Raw genomic sequence first — 23836 nt, forward strand, 5'->3', positions numbered from 1 at the left:
AAAATTCAAACCAGCATTAGAATAGCGGTGAAAAAAAGCTGTAAGTGACTTTGACTGTGCAGTAACTGGTTTTTCCTATTTCGAAAACTGCTGCTCAGATGGGATTTTCACACACAGCCATCACAAGGTGTTGTGGGAACGGTGTAAAAAAGGGAAAAAACTGGTAAAAAAAAAAAAAATGCAGTGTTGATGGCACAGGACATAAAAGAATGGCTAGGCTGTTTGGAGATAGAAAACCAACAGTAACTCAAATAACCAGTCACGGTATCCAGAGGAGCCTCTGTGTGAGTGCTCAACATATCAAACCTTCGAGCAGATGGTCTTCAGCTGCAGAAAACTACACTGGGTACCATAACTGTCAGCTTAACACTGAGATTATGCTGTGTATAAGCAAAACAAAATTGGACAGTGGACAAAAAAACTAAACAAATGTGATTCAGTATTCAGATAGTAAAGTTGGAATTTAGCTTAATCTAATATCTACCTTGTTGGCACACTTTGGGCCTCTTAGTGCAAACTAAGGATTGCTACCAAAGCCCCACATTAAACTGGAACAGAGCTAAATTATATAAAACCAGAGTAATGATAAGTTCTCACACTATCTGCTCTTCTCTTAATACCAGAAATATTAAGGCAACAGTTTTCCTATTTCGTACTGCTAAGAAAATGGTATCTCACAGATTAGGACATTTAAGGGGAAATATTTTCTAATGGGTACTTTTAGCAGGATGGCACTCCTGTCACAAAGCTCACATTATCTCAGACTCCTCAATTTCAGTGTGTTCTTTGAGAAGTGCTTCTTCAGCACCTTGCTGACTCTATAACACAATAATTTGAGATATTTCTAAAGAGAAAAAGAAGAGTAGAGAAACTTCAAATAAAAACTGGACAATGAGTATATATGTACTTTACGTTGTAATTCCATTTTGATCCCCTATTTAAACAAGAGTGTTAGAAAAATGCCCGTGTACTCTAAATACAGTCAAGTCAAGATACAATAGAAGTGCTTAACTGCTGAACGTCTTATCACAGTCACTCAATCGACTTTTCCTCCCCAACCGTGGATCAAAGGGGTATCCATCTGCTATTACTGAGCGAATGCCATGAGCTCTTTCAGTTTGAGGATTTCTTAGACGTTATCTCTTTTTCATCCTGAAATGGAGCTTTATTTCCTCTGAGACACGCACTAAGCACAAAGCAGCACCCAATCATCCAGCAAAATAAACAAAGTATGAAACAAAGGACTGGGCATTTTAGCTTTCTCCTTCTGTCATATTAACATGCAGCATTTCACCACTTAGAAACTGCACTGGATTTGTGTCATATACAGAAGCTTTACCTGAGCAAGGGAAGGTTACTGAGGCCAAACCGAGACGACAGTTGTTGCTGATATTGACCTTTTTTTTTTTTTTTTAGCTTAACCACTAAATATTCCAAAATCGAATTTTATTATTTTCTTTTTTTGTGTGTGATGTTGTTGCCTGTTTTTAATTGTGTAATTGTTGCAAATGTGAGATACTTGCTGCTGCCTATCTTGGCCAGGTCTCCCTTGAAAAAGAGGTTTTTAATCTCAATGTGATCTTCCTGGTTAAATAAAGGTTAAATTAAAAAGGATGATTAATAAATAGATACACCAACAGCAACATAATCCTTAAATTCATGTGATATTACCTCTGTAAGACAATCTTTTTCTTGAGATTCATGATCTTTCCAAAGCTATTAAAACTAGAGAGACAGATGTCTCAGTGTCTACTTTCCGAAGTTACAGCTATGATAATTAAGACTATACTGAAAAAAGAAACTGAGCCGTTCCTTGGTTTGGCATAAGAACAAAGATTTCAAACCTATTTGCTATTAACAATAGATATTTGTATAACTTCTTGATATAAAAGAAGAAGAGTTTTTCAATAATCAGTAAAATAATTTTCAGCACCACATAAGCAACTTCTTATTAGAAAGATCTGGTTCATTTCTTTTGTGTTAGTAACTTCGTTTAGAGCCAAAATGATTGACAAAGTTGATCAACTGGAAAAACAAGCTGACTAGAGCCTGAGTGTGATTTTTCCATGCACATTTTATAAGAACAAAGCAGCCCTCAGTCACTGACTGATCAATCAGCAATTGCTTTCAATATAGGGGAGGGACAAAAGGCCTCAAGTTTTGCTGAACAATGCAAGATAAGAAGCATGCAAATACTCCACTCATATGTAAAAAGCTAAACAGTTATTTGCAATTTTTCTGCAAACATTTGAAAGGACTGTTTGTCTTTACAGTATATCATATCATGTTAAGCCAAGTACCTTGGAGAAAAGTCTCATTACTGTAGACTCCTGGAAGCTGAAAAGTTATATTTTCTTTTCTTTATTTCGTCTTTCGTGTTGGGTGTTTTTCTTTTTGTTTGTTTGTTTGTTTTTGCTGTCCAGCTCGAAAAGACGTTATTGTCTTGCAAGACAATAAATATCATATAAACCTATCGGCAGAAGAAAAGGATGATTTCGATGCTGCATCTTTTTTGACCACACAAAAGCCCTGCATCCTTAGAAGATTGTACAAACAAACTGTGAGACAAATCGACATAGTGTTCAGATCAGAGTAAAGAAATGACAACATAAGTTATTGAATAAAGTTTTCACTACCACTGAGGTCTCCTAAGCAAAACCACTCACTCTGCAGTAAAAAGTGTTCGGAAACTCTGAAGCGTGCATTCATGCAGAATGGTGAGCCTGAGGTCAAGTCTTTACAGTACAGTTCAAATATGGATGATAGGACTGCAGTCTTTAACCATTCATCCATTCAAAAATCCAGAAGAAGGCTGACACACTTTATAAATGTCCTACAGCACTGATCTTGGCCACCATAAATGGAGTCCTTTTAGTCAATAGACACCTAGCTAACAAAGACTACATCCAGTCATCATCTATCAAGTCCCACAACGGATAAAGTAGTTTGTCAAACCAATCTAATCAACTGATCTTGGTGAAGCCCGTCTAAGGGCATCATCAATAACTGCATGCACGGATGGCTCCGAAAGACCTAAAGCACACAGCTACTGCCAGATGGAAGATAATCACTCTTGAACATTATCACTTTCCATTACTGGGCTGGTTTGTTTGGTATTTTTGCTACATAGTATATTGATGTCGTTATCAAACCATAAAGCTTTCATCGTGTTTCACGTCTCAGTGCCGCTCATATGAACATGATATACAGCTGACCTTCTACCGGGCACTGTTTTCTCTGACACGAGTTCGGTTGGCATGTCTCAATGCATCTTGACAGACAGACAGGCTGAGGGTTGAGACTGTGATTCAACTGCTGTTTTTCGCCCAACAGTGAAGTTTGAGTTGGTGTAGCTTTTGTTTTTCCACTTCACATCTCATGTAAGTCAATGTCACCCACCTGCCCTGAGTGCAGGCCCTTACAAATGATTCCCTGCATCACAAAACACTGAATTGAGAAAATGGCACGCAAATGACCCATCCTTCAGCTGATACATCTTATGTAAGCATAAAAAAAAACCACACTACTAGTCCACTGGTAATGCTATGATTTATCATGACTCCATAAATATATTAATATTTTAAGAAAGCAGGATTTGCATGCAATATTGCCATTGATAAAAATCAGTCCCTGCACATATTTAGTGAAAGAAAAGCCTTTGTCTGAGTACATCATTCATATATATGACAACATCATCAGGTCAGATAAAGACAAGTGGCAGAGCCTGATCATCCCAGCACTGAGGTGACTACAAGTGTCCAAGCGATGTGCTGGATTTGCTAGATTCAACTCATTACCTTGAACAAATTTTAAGTTATATAGGCCACAACTGACATTCACACTTTATAGTTAAAAGAAACTGTAAGTCAACTGGGGCTTTCCTAAAAACACTTTGTGGACTCTGGAAATTTTAATTAAAGTCATTAATCCTGATCATGTTTTTATAACCACAACATCTTTGGACAAAATTACAATACATCTATTTTTTTCTGTCAAACAATGCAGTCTCCATCTTAGTAACAATCCCAACAACAATACTGCACATGTGCAAACACCCCCCGCTGCTTGCCACTCAATGAACGGGGTAGACCAACAACACCTGCAACTAAGCCATCAAATCGATGTTGTTTGTCCCTGACGCATGAAACAACCCAAGTGTTCCTGAAGTGTTTCCCCCGGTAGCAGGTAGATGGGAAGAAGTGCCACAAGCATGCCACAATTTTGGCCAAAAAGACTATATTTTGAGTCTTGTCTGTTAATGTTTCCTTTGACTGGCTCTTTACTATTAGTTAAGTTTTGTTGTCAACTGTTCTGATAACAGTTTGCCCCCAAAACACACTAGATTTACTGTTAAGAGCTTTAAGGGAAAAAAAAAAAAAAAGAGATAAAAATAAGGTGAGCAAAGGTTAATAATAAAAGTTATTATATCCAGAGGTTATTTGAGCTGGGTGTTGTAGCTAGGCTTGATGATTTCAAGGATCAAAAATACTGAGAGTGATTGCCTTATCGCCCCTTGTTTGGCCATTATTGTTAATATAGTGAATATTGTTGTTATTTTTACATTCATAAATGTAATCTGCCTCACTCTGGTCTCATGTCAGTATCTCCACATTTAACCAACACTCATGTGTGGGAACTTGCACACGCGCACTAATTCATGCAACACTGCAACCTTTGAAATGAATGTGCACGTGCAGAGGCACTACTTTATCTCCTCTCCTAAACCCTTTTTTTTTCTTCAATGGGCGTCTGTCTTTGTCAGTGAAAGACTGCACTCTGTGTGTGAACAGTGAGGAATGGGGAGAAGCAGGTGAGCCATTTTACACACATTTAAAAACAAAGGGAGACGTTCCTACAACTACAGGCCAGAGGAAAACAAGTTTTAAAAAAACAACAACACAGCAACTGTTATGACTTGTTAGCTGTTCAGCTGATATCCCTCCACATATGGCCACTAATTACGATTTAATTACAGCTAAATAAGTCATTGCATGTGAACAAGGTTCTCCTGCTGATATGGCCTACCTTCTTTCTCTACATGAAAGTAGGAAAATATTCCTTAGTGTATGTGTGGGTTTCTCTCTCACCGGCATTAGTGAGACAGCACTGTTGTTGGGGTTTTTTTTGTATTTGGTCCATACAGCATGCATTATGGAGGACAGTCAACACTGCCTTAATGGGGTGCACATTTATCCTTCCCCTATTTGGCCCCAATGACAGTGGTATTGGTTATTGCCAGTAGGACAGGGTGGTCGAATCTTTCAGATCTTATTCCTCCAAATAAGATATTGATAAATGGACAACAAGGCAGCGAGAGAAATAGGGCAGGGACATAGACCTCTTTTTGTTTCATAACTCAATATCAAAAGGTCACATATTCTTCCGGAACAACATAAAAATTTTTTTACTATTTTTCAAACACGTCGTTGGCCTATTTGAAATAAGCTAGCAATATATTAGGTTGAGCTTCATGTCAGTCTCCAATTCAGGTCAAAATTGCAGAATGTGAAAGCAATTAAAATTTGTCAGTTTGATCATTTCCAATAAATAACATCATTAATGTCTGAGCGTATTTAAAATAACGCTGAATTTAAATGAATTTCCTTTAGATGTTTGTGTTTTTTTAATGACTGGACTCCACTATTCTTACAGTCACATTCAGAGGATTATTCTTTAAAGCATAGATACTCTTTGGTTCAACGGGAGGCCTTTTTATGTGCAAATATTTTGCCTGTCACTGCTGCTTTTTGGTCTTACGCCAAAGAGCATCCTGGCATAAATTCTACTTTAACCCCTGACACCTATAATAAGTTGCCCTTCCACAAACCTTAAACACAAAGATTGTGCTGTTATAGGCTGTTCTATACTATATTTGACTGAGCTGCATTTTGTTTAGCAGTAACTATGCAAAGGAAGTGTACACTTGAGCCACTTAAGATGAGGCTTTGTTCCAAAAGAAATAAAATTCTTTGAGGTACTCTTAGAAATGTCCTTGAAAAGGTTTTGACAGAAATACTCTTTGTTATTTTTTTTTTTTTTTTTTTTTTTACTTTTCCACGAATGCAAGTTTTGGTTTTCTGAAAGATTACTATGGGATGAGTAAAACTTACTACTGTTGTGTTTATAGTCTCAAGAATCACTATCCAAAGTTAGTCATGCCAATATGTACAAATAAACAAAAGCAGGCTAATGCACTAGAGTGGCAGAGACGCCAAGGATAAATGGAAGAGTATCTAGACAACAGGCACAAACATTTATAAACATTTTGGGGCATTTGGAGGAATTACTAAAGCTTTATACAATCATCATATGGTTTAAATTCAAAGTAAAATACTAGGACCAATAAATGGTCAAAGAACTCCCAAATTATACTCGGGAATGTGACAGAATGAGGTAAACTCACAAGAATCTGAATGCCTACTAGAAAATGTTTGATTTTTGAGTGCAGTGTTGAGCCCTTTTCTGAAAATGAAATGATCAAAGAAAAAGGAGGTAGAGGATCTGTTCTCAGCTGCATAAAACAAAAATTAATTGTGAATGATGGTGGAACCGCTTCAGAAATATCTTCGAAAACAACCGGGGAAAAAAGGCTTTTCAGAAAAAAACTGTTTTGCACACTGTTTGTAAAATTTAAAATTGTGGCACTAGTGGGATTTAAAGTCACAGTTTGATACAAAGAGAACAAAACATGTCATCTTCTATTATTAAACAGAGTTAGGGTCAACTGATATTGTTTTTGCATAAAATAGTGGACAATGTGCGTTTTATGTATATTGTATTGTATGTTGTATATGCGTCAATTCTCAGTCACAAGTTTATGTTTTTATTCTTTAGCCTACATATATAACTTGCTTGAGTACTGCTTTAGTTTTACCTTGTAAGGCATGCCTAACATCTGCTCCTGACAAATAGCAGATAGCTGTAACCACAGAAAGACAGAATTGGTGCTGATTCACCCAACAACAAAAAAACCCTAGCGCTATACCATGTAAATTACAATATGCTATTCTGTGCTACACACAGCAGGATCAATCATCCAGTACATGCAACACATGAATGCATGTGACACGTGAAGATTTAATGCTCTGCAGGCTTTAAATGGCCCACTAAACAGTCAGTTGGTTTCATGGGAAAAGCTGGGTATCTTCCAGAGATAGAAAAATCAGTCACAAGAAAGGAGCACATGAGGATTACTAAAATTAAGTTGCTGAAAATAACTCTCTGTTGGAATCAGTACAGCAGCAAATGGTCTTGTAATTAACAGGTGAACTTCAGTGAATAATTTGGAAAGGATGGAAAGATCCCATAATGTTGGTTTGAGGAATAGATGTCTTTGGCTAGAGTTCACACTCGGTGTCAGCAAGACACTATTTAACTGTCCTTCTGCTCATGTATGTGCAACAATGTGATGATCAAAGTGTTATACTGCTTACTTGAAGAAAAGCAGGGCCAAATAAATCGACCACACTGCACAGAAACTTTAGAAAGCAGACTATGATAAGTCTTTCTTTCACACATTCTTGACAGTTCTTTTTTAAAGGCACATAAATAAATAAAAAAAGTCAGACATAAAAGCAGGTATTGTAAATATTTAACCTACAAACAACATAAGGAAACTCTCAGAAACCAATGATCAATAATTATTTGGGCAGCAATTCTGCCTTGCTGTACATTCAATCTATTCTGCTGGGAATGCTCTCTGTATTTCAGCGTTATAAAGCTTTCAAGGATCTCAAAGATTTAAACAGCAATAAGCTGCAGTTTTACACAAATATAGCGCACCACACCTTGAAAAAAAACCTGCTACGTTGATTTTTTTGTTTCACACAAAAAGCCCAAGGCGGTAAATTATCAGTTTGTGGATCGTGTGTGCATATTAAATAAATATCAAATAACACATTCACCAAAGAGTGCAGCAAAGTAAAACTTATTTCATGGAGTCAGGCCAAATTCGTGACGTTCTGCTGCTGCTGTTTCTTTGAGCTAATATAGTTTCCATCTCGTTTAAGCAGTGCTTTTGTGTGATGAGCTCTCCTAGTTAGATGCAGCAATAGTCCTGTGAATTTCTGCTTGCAGACAACAAGACTAAGAAGAGATTTAGTCAAGGTGAGCTGGATTTTTCTGCTGTTGTTTGTCAGCTATTAAAGCATGAAATCAAGATGTGTGACCGTAAATCTCTCAAAACTCAGAAAGCACTTTAAGTATTAAAAAGGGGGGGAAATGAAAGAAACTAGATTTATGCTATTTCTTATTTTGCACATCATCAAAGCGCATGAAGAGAACCTTATTCAGCACCCACATCTGTCCTGGAACAGCATGCAAAGAAACTTGGAAAAGACAACTAGAAGAAAATATGGTCAGTGACAAGATATTTTTCACAGAATCCTTGTTTTGTTGCACTGGCTCTTAACCGATCACTTCACTAGAACAGTTAATGCTTTTGTAGTGTTCCAGCCTTTAATAGGCAGCACAGCCACACATCTCCAGTGAGGCTGGTGCAGGCTGATGAAGAGCACACCATACGACTTTCTGACAAACAAATCAATAAGTAAGCAGCGAATGATCTCTCATCACAGTGGCATATTCGGGAGGAGTAATTCGTCTTTTTCCTAATGCATCATCGGTCAAGATTGAATAGTGCATTAAAGGCACTAAATTTTGGCCAGTGTTTCTGAGTTCAGAGGAGAAAGTCTTAACAGGACCAGCAAGACCTGTGTTAGTAGGCACAGCACAATAATATATTGTCCTTATGCATTATTTAATGGCACTGTGGGGATGATAGTGTTTGTGCACATTTCAAATTCTGTATGAGAGCATGTAGCTCCCTTAATTGGCTTGCTCAAGAGAGCCAAAGTGAAATGCTGTTCTAGTAGAAGATATTGATCAACAGGACCAGATGCAGCTGCTGAAAGCATTATCTAAATCAATGTCACCTTCAGGTAAACAGCAAAATACTAGAAGCTGGAGGTTTGCTATTATTCTACACTAGTGCTTTTTTCTGGTTTGCACAATGATATCACATTTCTTCATCTAAATGACCATTTAGAGGCTCTGACACGCAGTGTCGAGTGCAACAGTTTAAGGCTGCCACATGTGGCAGGACGACTGCACAGCACTGTTTCTTGAGGGAGATAGATGTCACCAATAATATTCTGAGTCATCAGAAGGAACGGGCAACTGGCTGGTACTATGCAGTGACGCGCCTCTGCAGTTTAGATGCCATGTGCTCCATAGCAGGTTATAAGCATTTTTCCAATTGAATGTTTGCGTCAGGATTTGGCTGCTCCAGCCAGGTGGAATATGCTATGCTTGGATTATAACTGCTGCATACCACTGGGATCAGCTTGACCATATTCATCCACAATATTCCTGAAGGAATTGGCTCTCTCACCACCTTATGAATTCTTTTATGAATCTGTATGCCTCTGCTAGACAGTTAGCCGCCCTCAAAATTACTATCCACTGCTTCCCTCTATATCACAACCCACAGTATCTTCTCCCTTGCACCTTGTTACTACATTTTGCATGTTACAGAGCACAAAGCAGGTCAGTCTTTAGCAACCAGAGCTTCTTGTACCTACCCTTTTCATCAGTTATTTGTCAGAAAAAAACATCGGCAATGTTAACAAGTGCACTGCAGACACAGATTCACACTCCTTGACAATAAATGACAGCTCTTCTTATTGAGACTTACTACGCAGATGCGAGAGGCTAAAAGCCTTCAGGGTAAAACGAGAATTGCCGCAATCATGACTTCCAAAGGTTACCAAGTCAGAATACAAATGCTCTCAAGAGATATCAAAAATGACCAAGTGCAAAAGCTACAAAGTCTTGCTACTCTGACTTCTGCACCTTTAAATTGTGCTTTTGAAATGCTTTAGCCAGTTTTCACCTGCTCTGCTTTTAAAGGACTTTTTTTTTTCCAAATTCAATCTATTAACTTTTGATTGTGATGTATTTTTAGTCACACAACTAAAGTAAAAAAAAAAACTAACTTAGCAAATAAGAGACTATATGTGCTGCTTGTCCTTTTCACAATCACAGGGGACACATCCCAGCATGCAACAGCAGATTCACAGAGTACATTTTGGACAGGTCAAACGTCTAAACTACTAAAGTCACATTCACCTTCAAACAGGTAATGTTTAAATCTTGCTTCTTGCATGCAGACAAACCCAGGAGTTAGGACCTTCTTGTAGTGGAGGAACATCAGCTTTCTGCACAAAAACCTGTTTTGTGTCCTCAACACACTGCAGCATAATACACCGTGTGCTGATGAGCAAAAAAGAAGTAATGTCTACGGAATAAATTATACATCTAAAATAAGCACCAAAAGCTGTTTAACAACTTACTGCAGTGGGCATTAAGTTTAATATGTTTTTTTGCTCTTGTATTTTCTCCCTGTTGAAATCCATCATGCCGCAAAGTTCAAAAGTCTTTTATGCATCTCAAGGCCTGTATGTTATTTACCTGCGTTTCCTCCTTTGAGAGCCCCACTGCTTTTTTTGTCACTTTGTTACTCGCTCAAATATAAAATCCAAGAGCAGCTCTAGTTTAATTGCTTCAGTGCTTTGGTGGCTACTCCTTTGATCTTTGTGGCTAGTTGTAATTATGCCATTTCTCGAACCTTTTTCATGCATCTCGAGTGCTAAATAACTTGACTTGCCTTGGGAGAAACATCTATCTCATTCTTTTGACCAATAACAACTTAATTGGTACTTTTCTTTACTGGTTCTTTTCTGCATGCAAAATCCAAACTTCGAGAAAAATGATCAAGAGGGTAGAGGAGTTTTCTCTAACTCTCTGACACCATTTATTTCTCTCGAGATATGCACAATATTATCCCCCAAAAACTTTTCTTGCTCTTTGTTTCCTTAAATAAAATGTTATGATACTGGGTAGTTTTTTTGTCGAAAAACATGTTAGTCGATGCTGGAATCAGCCCACAATATCATATGTCACCATGATACGGTACATAACTGTGGAAAGAAAGGACTAAAAATCATGCCAAAAGTCACTACTTACACCACTATTTTAACTCTTAGATTGATAGCTTAGAGTATCTTGGAAAAAGTAATCTTTTCAGCAAATGTGTGCATTTTGAAAATGTCAAGCTGAGAACATGACTCACTGTAAATGGCTATTTTAATATACCTTGTATAGAGAACAAATACATGTCTGCCCTATACAGTCTTTTATAGTCCTGAATACAGATCAATAGCTTGTGTTTGCTCTCATTCCTGCAGTGGCTGATAACCCACCACTGGTCCTGATTTCATAATGCTAACACATGACACCAGCACCATGAGCAGCTGCTGTAACACAATGCAACAGAATGGCAAGGCAGAGAGACCTCATTAATCTAACCTCTCAGCCTGCATATAGCAACCTAGAAAGCAAAATAGTAATAAAATTTTAAAAAAAAACAACTCAGCACACATGTCACTGTAACTTTCTTTTTATGGCATTACCTGCTGAGATATTAATTTGTTCTGCAGCAGTTTACTGCCTGCATTAGCATTGCTGAACATGGAAGTGTTGGCAATAATGCATGATAATGATAATGACCATCCTGTCTGATTTCATTAGGCAAACACATGACAGCAAATGCTCTGAGCTTCTGCTGTAACATCCTGCAACACGCTGACAAGTAAACTGACAAAACATGATCATCACCACTTACTGCAACACACACAGCTAGTAAAAAAAGGCATTTAAATACATAAGAACCCTGCTTCATGCACTGCTAATTCAAATCACAAATCCTATGAAGCTCAAGGGTATCAACCCTCCAAAGAAGAAACCTCATTAACCTCTGATAAAGGAGACTTCTCAAGTCTCTTATGTCAAAACTTGTATGATGCACAGTTTTAACCAAACATCATTTCAATTTGCTTTTTGCCAAAAAACACAGGGTTAAATCTTTACTTCAAACTAAACAATAAGAGTGAGTCAAGCCCTTAAGACAGCTGTTTGTGCTCTTCTTACAATAAAAGCCTTACATGACAAATACAGTACAGTATTTTATTGCCTTTAGTCATCTGTCAGACTATGGTATAATTCCTATATGACAACTGTTATTTTTTCACTTTACTGCAGTTGACAGCCGTGAAAAAGGTGGGTGCTCTGTCATGTAGGAACATACATGCTAAAGGAGGGTGTATACCATAGATACAGCTGGCAGTCAGTGTTTTCCAATAGCACTGCAAGCTGCAGTAACACTCACTGCCTGCCCTAATGTAGCCACACAGCTGTCCAATGTCTACATGTATCCCAGGGGAAGTCTTAGAAGGTATTGTGTGGATTAAGCGGGGCTATACGAGGAATGTTCACTTGACTTTAGTGAAAGATATTGACAATTTAACCCCACCTCAATCTAACTGATTTACAACCTCTATACCTCCATGCAGGCATCGTGAGTTCTCATTTTTCCTGCAAGCTGTAACTGATGTCCTCTGAGTGATAAATAGATATTTCAGGGACAAATGCTGACCTCTGAAGCACTGTGCAAAAATTGGGATAGCCACTCCATTGAGTCTAACAAGTCAGTGATTATAAAGTAACTGGAAAATGATGAGAGGGGCTGAAAATTCCAGCTGCAACCATTATAGGCAGAATTCACTCACAGTGCCCATGAGATCATTAGAATGCTGCATCAGTGCTTCTGTATCCCTTCATCATTTCTAAACCTGATTAGCTGATTTGCCAAAACAAAGGTCAGGAGTAGAATAATATACAGTGCACACATCCTGAAAAGGCCTCTACTCATTATACAAATTCATCATCTGGCCGAATGTTTTTTAAACTTGCAAGTTAACAATACAGTTATAAGTTTCCTGATGGTTCAGGCTCTGTGGCTCCAGTGTAAGACGGTCCACTCTCTGAGCAATCAGTGCAATTTACCCTGATGGGAGAATTCCAGCAGCTGCTGCTAATTTATGAAAACTCTTGGTCTCTGAGTGGTGCTGATGCAGACACACCCGGGCCATTTCCACACGCGCTTCTGTCTGTGGGAATTCAACTCTTGTGTCACTGTTTAAACCGTCTTCATTGCAGTTAGGAGCTCTGTCAGCCCTATGACAGAGCTGTTGTGAGCCCATCGGACACAGTCTAGCAGATATATAACAGCACTAACAACCACGTGAGAACTGGATATCTCAAGTAACATGAAGACATCTCTGCCAGACAGGTTTATACCATATTATCCAGCAGACTACTGTGAATAGCCTAGAAAGACTTGCACATTATGCATCAAGATACATAAATGATTTGATAGATAGATAGATAGATAGATAGATAGATACCGGGGGCCTATTATTCTATATTTAGTTTGCACAATCCATGCCGCACATCAGAGATCTGGACACCATTTAGCTCATCACATTGCACCCACGTATGTGTCACAGCTGCAAAAGTCTAATTTACATTTCTCACCAAGTCTGAGAGACTTACCAGAAGTGGAACTGGGACTAATATAGCAGAAGCCAAAGGCTTGATCCCAATGCACATGATTTCGCTGTCCACACACTTGTCTCAGCGGATAAATTCACAACGAAACTCGGATGGCGACGAGAGTTCATTTATTCCAAATTCAGGTGTAAAACCCTTCTTGTTACGCTGGTCAGGCTTGTGCTGCAAAAATCCAAGGGACCCAATGAGCGACAATCTGCTGCTTAAGTGTCATCAACAAGAGACAGTCCTTCCCAGTTACCTGCATCGGGATAAAACCCCACCTAAAATCCCAGTACGATCCGATTAGGGCTCGAAGGCAGGCAGAATATAATTAGGTTGAAATCTCTGAATCCAGAAGCTCAGGGGGGTCCGAGTGTTGCGTCCGAGCAGTCTTCAAATGGGTTAAAGCGTGAGTACGTGGTCGTAGCAGGTCCCCCGCATACGGGTTTGTAACGCGGAGGAACGATGGATTAAATTTCCAATAAATCTCACGCCTGTGATGAATTGCAGTACAGATGGTGTCGGGATGGAGAACTGCAGCATGGGGCTCTTTTTGAAGCGATAGGTTGCACTCCTGAAAAAAAAGAAAAAAGAAGCCTCACACGGTTGAAGGTTGGCGTCAAATTCGGGCTTCAAGTCAATCAAAAACAGCAAAGGTCGGAAAAGTCCGGGTTTCTGTTAATTACAGCACTACAGCGCACTTATCGTGCCTAATTTCCTGACATTTATTTACCTTCACTGTAGACGTTTGTTGCCATAACTTCCCCTATCTGAAGCGCAATGAAGGAATCCCACCCATGCACTGATACTGTTTTTCTCGCTCTCTCTCTTTCTCCTCTAACACTATGCGTACCCATGCGAGCAATTAGTTTTCATACACGACTTGGTCCGTCCGCTCTTTCTACAAAGCAATGCGGTCGATTTCTTCGGGCGGGATGTGGCAGGAAATCTTGCTGTGTCCCAGAGAACAGGCAACCTTTGAAAATGCGCCTCTACTCTTCATGCAGGCGTCCACCTGCGTAACACGAGCCCGCTATAAAAGAATACATTTGGTCACGCCATGATGTCTGGAGCAGAGCAGAGCCAAGTGGCCAGTGGACAAATTCTTGATATCAGAGGAAACGACTGACACCTTTCATGGACAGTGCAGCACTGCAGCAATGTGATGTCATTTGAGCTTCATTTAAAGCAAATACACGAAACACTGGAGGCTTTTCTTTTTCTGTGGTGGTGAGGAGAAGCAAATGTTTCAACATGAAGGTGGCTTGAAATAGAGAGGGGGTGCTGTGGGCTGTTTGTGATACTCCGGGATGGGCTGGTATCTCATGGTCCAGCACAACAAGATACTGCAACAGTGGACCGGAGGAGAGAGCCCTGAGGGAGGGGATTGAGGAGGTGTTGGATCATTGCTGCACTTAAAAAAAAAATCACACTCGCTCTCCTTATAGGCAGTAGGAGGTGTTCAGTGTCTTGCATTTGGGCTCTAAAGAATACTTCTAACCCTCTATACCTTTATTTTTTTTATTTGTATCCTTCTCAGTCTTGAACGGGCATGATAATAAGTAAAAACATGAATTCATTGACCGCCCACACACATGTCCCAGACAGCACCTACTGCTTTGCTTTCCAGTTGGGACAAACACCCCTCTTAGCCCAGATCAGCAGAAATTGGATATCCAGCCTATAGAAAAATAACATGAGCATCCTCCCACCAGTAAAAAAAACAATAGTTAATCCTCTCAGAGTTGCAAAAGAAAGCCAAAGACAGCCCATTCGACATAAAGCCATCATGTTTTCCAGTGTTCTTTTTTGTCCGTGTTCATCCCCCAAGAGCATTGTCTGCTTGCATGGAGGCTGCATGACATCATGAAACAAGGAATTACTGTAAGATGGACTTGGCAGTTCCTGTAAAATCCTATTGATTTAGCTGCAGGAGCATCACATGTGCTGCACAGACTTGGACACATTATACATTAAATGTTGACTGTTAAATACCTGGCATTCAAGACCTCAGAGGAGGAGATTCACCTTTAAAGCAGATTTAAGTGTCTTCTGCAGGCTGAATTGATTAACCAAATAAAACTATCCCATCACATAAGAAAATTTAAGATACAATGAAAGTATCTCACATAACAGGCCCCAAATGTACAACTATAATAATGTGGAAATGACAAGAAATAAAAGTATGAGAAAGAAAAGTACAATAAATAACAAGGTTAATTCTCACAGAGTACTAAAGACACCTGGAATGTCTTGAGCATTAGAACAGTGAATCTCCACACTTATTCTTTTTCTTGGCTTCAGCTGCACGTTTTATCATCTTTGTTTGGGTACTGCACCATGACAGGTGTCACAATTATCTGACTCAAAACAAGAGCATCAGCCTGTTTTAATTAAAGGGCAGTTCAAAATGGGTGGGACACCTCCAGGGTGTTTTATAAGGAAGAGTGAGATGTAACACAAGCTCACTTTGGAAGACACTATACCTACAGGGTTGTTGTATTTGCTGCCTTCCCGATTTCTTTTTCTCTTTTTCTTTTTTTATATTTCTCATGTAAATGTTTCAGATATTTTAATATTACACTAAGATAACCTGAGTAAATATAAAATGCAGTTTTTATACGATGATTTCCTGTATTAAGGAGAAAAAAATACCTTTCCAAACCTACCTGGCCCTATGTGAAAAAGTAACAGCTCTCCCTTTTCAAATCATGAATGAACTGCAATTAACCACATTAGTTGAAAAGCTGAGTTCAGTTTCTCTAGCCATTCATAGGCCTGATTTCTTTCAGACCTGCGGAACAAAGAAATCACTTAAATAGACAAAGTGTCTGCCAAAGTGAATTAGGCTGAAATATCTCAAAAAGCAACACATTATGAAACAATCAATTAGAATCATTGACTTCTACCAGTCTGGTAAGGGTTGCAAAACTCCAGTGTACTACGGGCATTATCCACAAGTGGAGAAAACATAGAACAGGAGTGAACCTTCTCAAGAGGGGCTGGCCTACCAAAATTACTAACAAAAATCTTAAAAACATCTTACACAAGACTTTTGGGAAACTAGTCTATAGAGTGATGAGACAGAAGCTGAACTTCTTGGGAGGTTTGACTCCGGTTACAGCTATCATAATATTAACACAGCATTTCATAAAAAACAAAACATCATATACACAGTCAGACATGGTGGTGGTAGTGTGATGGTCTGGGGCTGGCTGCTTTGATGCTTCAGGAGCTGCAGGACTTACTGTAACTAATGGTACCGTGAATTCGGCTCAAGCGTAGAGTTGGTAACACTAAAGTATATTTGTTGATCTGAAATATCTAGAATCTGACAAATATGGAAAAAAACCAAACAAAAAAACCCCCCAAAACATTTGTCACAGTGCTGCATATAAGTGTAACTCAGTTAATATCAATAAAACAGTTATATTTGAAAGGTTGGAAACAATATGAATTCAGATTCTCACACATCTTTAAACTAATTTTGTGCCCTCTGAACAGATGCCAGTCTTTCAGAATATCATTGTGTTTTAGTATGCGCTGGAGCATTTTGGTTTTATGATATGATTTCTCTCAGCTCTGTCTGAACGAGGTGGGTGAGTACATAAGACACAAGCAGCAAATACTGATGGAAACTGAAAAAGAGCCACGAAGGAAGACAATCTGCTATTTATATCAGGCTGCACTCCATGGGGCAAAGCTCCCTCTTGCAGTAATGCACTCTAAAAGTGATTGATTAGTGTGTTATTGAGATATTGTCCATCTTAACGTTCCTCTCTTGCCAAAGTGATGAAATTACCGCACACTAGTCTGTGAAAGCATAATAGCAGATTAGGTCAGTGTGAGCCATCCACTCTAATCAGGAAACTTGACATTCCCTAAAATGGTAAACATGAGTGGGGGGTCTTCACTTAGATCCTGAATGTACCACCCAGCCACTAATACCCTTAGACAGCGTGCTTAATGACTTGGAATATTTTACTGAGGTTCTTTAATTTAGATTCAACCATACATGGTCTCTGTACGTGCACATCTGAAAATGTCATTTCCAACACAACACAGTTGCCCTTTGTTTGAACAAATTGTGCAGATCACTTTCCATATGGACAGTAAAACACTCACACTCAGCCCAGAAAATCTAAAGTGTGATGCGCCATCAGTTTAGCACGTCAGAGAAATGTCGCGTGTGTATGTGTATCTGAAATTGGGAATAAAGTTGGTGCATTGACAGAGACAATAAAACTCTATCCTCTGGAACAGCAACATCATTACAGAGCAGTACATCCAGTGCAGATTAGAGCAGTCTTGTTTATACCACTGAATCACCCTGTACATTAGTGCCCTCACTCACAGTGCAAAAAGTTCCTCTTAATGTGCTTTAAACCCTCCATCACATCATCAAAAGCGGAAACACTGTAGATGTGATTTCCACTATAAGGTCTCTAACAAGAGCAGTGCTTTGTTAGCATGGTATAAAAAAAGGAAAAAGAAAGGGAATAAAAAAACAGACATCAGCAGGAGGCTGACTGTTTCAGCAGATGTCACCCTGCTAGAATTACATAGATAATAGACACGAACAGGTGACAAATTAAAGGCAAAGCCAACATAGTCTGGCCAAGATATTTTCACAATCCGTGCTTTAATGATTGTAGTGGTGAGCGCTCCAACACATTCGTCTACAATCTATTGGTGTTCAACCTGGTTGTGATATCGTGGCTGTGAAGGCCATAGTATGTGATTTACATTATTTTCACACCAATCAAACCATTCAGTGAGCCCTCGTGCCCTGTGGGTGGTGAAACTGTCATCCTAGAAAAGAGTTCTCTCGTCAAGATGATCCATTATGACATAAAGGCGATCTCCAGAACAACCTTCTACTGCAGTGACTCTTCTCTCACAGATCCCTTCACTGTAGGGGTCAAGGGTTCAGATTTTTCTTTCAGAATTGCATCTATATGGAGCTCTCAGTGCTCCTTTGTTTTATTCAAGCATGTTTATCCTCTGACCCACACACACACACAAAAAGAAAGAAATGATGCTTTAAAATACTCCTCTTTTCAGCTTCAGTAAAAACATTATGTATAGTGTATGTTACATAGAACATGTAGCACAAACATCAGGCATCATCTGCATTTGCTGTTTGATCAGCGTGTAAATAACGGGTCATTCTCATAGCATCTGTGTCACAAATGACATAAACATTATACATTATTCAGGTTGCATAGCAAGTACAATCATGCTTTCATGTTTCGTACTGTACTGCATGTCAGCCTTGGCTTGCTCTACTTTAAATTAAACAAGTGCTGCTTTTGGCAGAAATGTTGAGGACTCTTAAGTGTGTTCGTGTGTGAGAAATCTTAAAGATAGACGTAGGCCATCTGGATAAGTGTGAGGTGCAGTTCACTCAGAAGCGGTCCTTCGGGTGGGTCTTTATGGCTGAAAATCTTAAAAGAATCCTGCTGCTCTTCAGAAACAGAAGACAAAGCTTTAAGATGAAAGAGTTTCACTTGTGAAGGCTTTCATCAGTGTTATATATAATTAATTCCCAGGGACATGTAGAACAGCCACTTAGATGCAAGTATTCGAAAACATTAAAAATCATATCACCAAGTGTAATTAAGGATCTGACACAGTACCATATCAAAACAGCTAGAGGATATGCTTAAAAATCAGGTCCCCCCACTTATTCATCTCAGGTTAAGACTTTTTAAAAAGGAAAGATCCAGGAGGTCATCCTCTTTCTTTTCTGATGAAATTTAAATCACTTCCTCCTAGACCAAGAGACACCTTCTCAGTGGCGAAAAATAAAGCAGACATGGGATGTCTGGCCTCTTTAAAGTGGCTTTCTACATGACTTTTGACACACTCTTCCCTAATGGAGCTACTACACTCAGTAATTCAGTTTTTTCAAAAAGCACTCTGTTTCTCTTTCCACAAGGATATGAAATCATCCATCACACATGTTGTTTTAGAGTTAATGAATCTCAGCACGCTTGCAGTCTCAGAAATGTTTTCCATATATTTTTTGTATATGGTCATTTTAAGGTGATAGACCTTTTGGATGTTGCTGAATATCAAATGTCTGTTATGATCCAGACGGATGTTTTTTTTCTCTCGCTCTTTCTCCCCGTCTCCAGCTCGTCTCCTTTGCTGCTCCGAGGGGGAGTTTGGGCTGGTCACACCTTGGGCCCTGCACCTCTAGAGTCTGTCTGGAGTCTGGTTTTCCACTCTTCAGCCAGTGCACCTATTTGCTATTAGTTCATTACCTCCCTGTATGTAAGGACCAATTTGAGCCTTCACTCATCTGGTCATCTCTGATGTTTGTTTCAATTCCTAGTTGTTACGTCCCCACTTAAAAGTCTAGGCGATGAGGGTGGGGGACAGTAACAGTTAGATCCAGGTGGAATGAAAAGAACGCCAGGCAGAGGTATTTAACATAAAATAGATCTTTATTGTAGGCAAACACCTCAATAATCATATAAATGGCAACAACAAAAGGAGACAGCACCGCTGCTTTAATGAGAAATCAGGGAGGTCAACCCAAAGTGGTAATGACCACTTCAACAAAGAAAGCAACAATAAGGCTTCAACAGAAAGAGACAGCAACGCTGCTAGCAAACAATATCCAGGCAGGCCACACAAACTAATGAAGGCCGCCGTCACTCATGGGCAATCACTGCTCAGTTAAGCACTACTCACAAAGAGCCACACACCAGAAGGCTGGTCATACGCAGCAGGCTGTTCCACACCTAAGCCAGTAGCACACTCTGACCAGCACAGAGGAAATCCACCAGAAACCTCTCCCTCCTCCTCCACACTGCTCTTCTCCAGCTCATATCACCCCTGAGGGTAATTGGTTGTAATGAGAGCAGATGAGCAGCAGGTGTGACCTAAAGGAGAAGGCAGGGGCAGAGAGAGACAAGGGGAGGGGCCAGAACAAAGGAGGAGGAGAGGGAGAAGACAACACCACGCCCACACACTCCCACAGCCTCCCAGGATGTAACACTAGTTAAATATTTTTTCTGTCTTTCCCTCTCAAAAAATTTCCAAGCCAGCTGAAGCTCTCACCCAAAAGAAATAGTCACCTGCAATCCTACACTGATCAGTTCCTGCAGAAAGAAAATTTGTTTTCACTTACCTGAAACTCACCTGACTTCACTGCTTCCTTTACTTTCTGGAAAAACTCCAGCCTGCTACTGTCCTTGAAAAGGAATCAGGTAAGAACTCACATCAAAATCACAGCACAATATCCCTCACCATAACAAATCTTTCTTCTCTCCGAGATTCTTGTTTAGTGAATAGACATTCACCTTAGATTCTCCTGTCTCCAGACCCTTCCCCAATTGATCTGAATTTCATTAAAATAAACCTTTTCAAAACTGAGCCCTGTGGTCTCTGTCCTGTTTCTGAGTCCTTTGAAAAGAGTTTCCAGTATTTGTAATGACAGAACAATCTGGCCAAATGGACCCTTTAGACCCAGCAGCTATCCATGCAGCATTATTTAATCAAGACTTGTTACTCGGCCAACATGATCAAGTCCTCCACTCTTTTGTAGAGCAGAAACAAGTTACCTATCAATGCCTTGATCAGATGTGTAGCACGATTCAGTCAATTCACACAGGGTTACCTCAGGCTTCTGTAACAGAACTAGCTGCCTGGTCATCAAGTCCAAAGACTCCTGTAATGTCCCCGGCATTCTCCGATGCAGTGTTCCACTCACAGGAAAAGTGAACTTTATGCTCCAGTGCTCACTAGTCTTTAGTTCCTCTATTCCATTCCTTTCCTGATGACTCCTCGAAAACATCTTGCCTACAAGGATAGAACTGTTTCTTCAAAAATCTCGAGACGTATATATTTGCTAAGTTTATTGAGGAGTTTAAAAGAATTTGTGACCACCCCTCTGTGAGGAGGACACTGCCCATTGTCTCCTGAATTAAAAGCAAAGCAATAAAAGCGTTGCAGAATTCGTAGCAGAATTCCAAACTTTGTTAAGGAGACTGGGTGGAATTCCAAAGCCATACAAGGGGTCTTCCTTCACTTATTAAATGATTAAATGAACAGTAAGTTGGTTTCCTGTGTTGAGCCAATGTAGTTTTAAGTCTTTGTGTCCCTAGCTATTGAAGTTGATAACTGGTTTTGTTAATTTAATAGAGAAAAGAATTAGAAGATCTGACAAATTTCTACACACAGCTTTCCATCCTCTTCTGCAGCTTGCTCTGTCCTGTGCTTCAGGATCTGCTACCTCATGATTTTTTGAGAAAAGTCCAGGTGAGTTGATTCAGCTGAGCACTCAATGGTCAACCCTTGTTTTCATTACTGAACAAACAGAATGGAAACAAGTACCTTGAGTTTTATATATTTTATGCACCAAAGACTCCCATTATCTTAGGCTATCTGTGGCTAGAAAAATACATTCTTCACATCAACTAGTATGAGAAACAAATAGAGCTGGAATTTGTTCTGCTTAACTGTATTATTGTAGGGCCTTTACTTTACAGTATAAAGCATTTTGAGCCAACTGCTTTTGTGATTTGTTGCTATCTAAAAAGAATTAATTGAATTGTATTGTTTGCAATCATCCATAATACCTGCTAATATTTCACCTGAAAACCTTGGTCCCCAAAGAATATCAAGATCTGCAACGAACTTCCAGCAAGGACAAAGCACTCTCTCCCCCTCTTCATTGACCTTATGACTGCAAGGCATCAGCCTTCATCGTGGAGCTTTGGTACCTACCAGCCATCTTTATAACCTGTCTCATCCAAAAAGAGAAGCAACGGAAAAATACATCTGTGATTCTTTAGCAGCTTGAATTATATGTCTCTCCTTTAGTAGGAAGTGGTTTCTTCTTTTTTGATAAGAGAAATAAAACTCTCATACCCTGCACTGATTACCATGACTTTAATAAAACAATTGCTGAATTGATCAGCTCACTCTGTGGAGTCACTATTTTAATGAAGTTAGAGCTACATAATGCTTACAATACATTCAATAGTGAGCAAATAAAAATTGATCTGTAGAAGATAAAAGCAGAAGAATGACCAACTCCTACCTCCAAAAAACAACTGTAACAGAATTTGTTCATTTTTACTGAAGATTAATCAGGAACTAGAGTCACATTGATAATCACCAGCAGCTGCAGCTTTCTTGGAATTAAAACACAGATTCACCCCAGCGCCTGTTCAACCTGATCCTAAACTACAGTTCAGTGTGGAGGTGGAGGCCTCTGACTAAGGAGTGGAGCAGTCTTCTCTCAGTGGTCAAATTGTGCTTTTCCTAGCGTCTAACTACCACTGAGCAGAAGTACCATGAGCTGCTGGCAGTGAGTTAGCCTTAGAGGAGTGGAAGCATTGATTGGAGGAAGCTGAGCAGCTGTTTAATGTGTAGACTAATCATAAAAATCTTTCCCACCTGCAATCAACCAGATGATATCATTCTATACAGGAAATATAATCTTTTTTTCTCCGAGACAATCCTACCATCTTTCTGTGTTGTCAAAGGAGCTTGCAAAGAAAAGCGCCTGGACTTCTTTAAGTTACTTGAAGACGTTTCACCTCTCATCCGAGAAGCTTCTTCAGTTCTAAGGTCAAATGGTGGGGAGTCCCAGATATAAACCTAGTGGGAGTTTCCCCCCACAGAAGGACAAAAGGACCCCCTGATGATCCTCTAATCGCCTGAGCCAATGTGTGAAACTGGGTGTGGGTCCCAATCAGCCAGAGTTTCGGGTGAGCTCATTGTGAAACTTGGCCCCACCTTATCATGCGAATTCCTGAGGTCAGCTGGCCCAGGATGTGAGTGGGCGTTAAGGCGTCTGGGGAGGGAACTCAAAACTGGATTATAGATGGCAGAGAGTTGGTGTCATAAACCACCGCCTCTGTTCAAAGATGGTCGCTCACAGTGGACATAGAGGGCTTCTTTCACTCCTCTTTCAAACCATCTGTCCTCTCTGTCCAAAATGTGAACGTTGGCATCCTCGAAAGAGTGTCCTTTATCCTTAAGATGCAGATGGACAGCTGAGTCTTGTCCTGTGGAGGTAGCTCTTCTGTGTTGTGCCATGCGCTTGTGAAGTGGCTCAGGCGATTAGAGGATCATCAGGGGGTCCTTTTGTCCCTCTGTGGGGGGATACTCCCACTAGGTTTATATCTAGGACTCCCCACCATTTGACCTTAGAACTGAAGAAGCTTCTTAGATGAGAGGTGAAATGTCTTCAAGTAACTTAAAGAAGTCCAGACGCTTTTCTTTGCAAGCTCCTTTGACTACGATGACCTGGATGACTGAGAACCTTCACAGACATCTTTCTGTGTTGTTAGTAACCTGGTATTGGAAATAAAAGGATGTTGTTCGTCAAGCACTGCAAAATTAACTAGACCCTGACAATGGC

General features: G+C 39.6%; 1 protein-coding gene and 1 long non-coding RNA gene across 5 annotated transcripts in view; one reads left to right on the forward strand and one right to left on the reverse strand.

The window, feature by feature from the left end:
* Positions 1-14737, reverse strand: part of lrfn1 (leucine rich repeat and fibronectin type III domain containing 1) — a 132781-nt gene extending 118044 nt beyond the window's left edge. The window contains exons 1-2 of one of the 4 annotated variants that reach the window (XM_040008682.1): positions 14186-14728; positions 13453-14026 (exon numbers count right to left, since the gene is read on the reverse strand). The gene's annotated coding sequence lies outside the window, so the exon portion shown is untranslated. Of the gene's footprint in view, positions 1-13452 lie in introns of all 4 variants that reach the window. The other 3 variants (XM_040008684.1, XM_040008683.1, XR_005692706.1) reach the window with 3 other exon arrangements.
* Positions 476-19941, forward strand: LOC120719490. The gene is made up of 3 exons (XR_005692707.1): positions 476-487; positions 15168-15181; positions 19793-19941. It is a non-coding gene; the product is annotated as an uncharacterized LOC120719490 (long non-coding RNA).
* The last annotated feature ends 3895 nt before the right edge of the window (positions 19942-23836 follow it).

The sequence above is a fragment of the Simochromis diagramma genome, unplaced genomic scaffold (genome assembly GCF_900408965.1).
Source record: "Simochromis diagramma unplaced genomic scaffold, fSimDia1.1 OVJJ01000344.1, whole genome shotgun sequence".
Lineage (NCBI taxonomy): Eukaryota > Metazoa > Chordata > Actinopteri > Cichliformes > Cichlidae > Simochromis > Simochromis diagramma.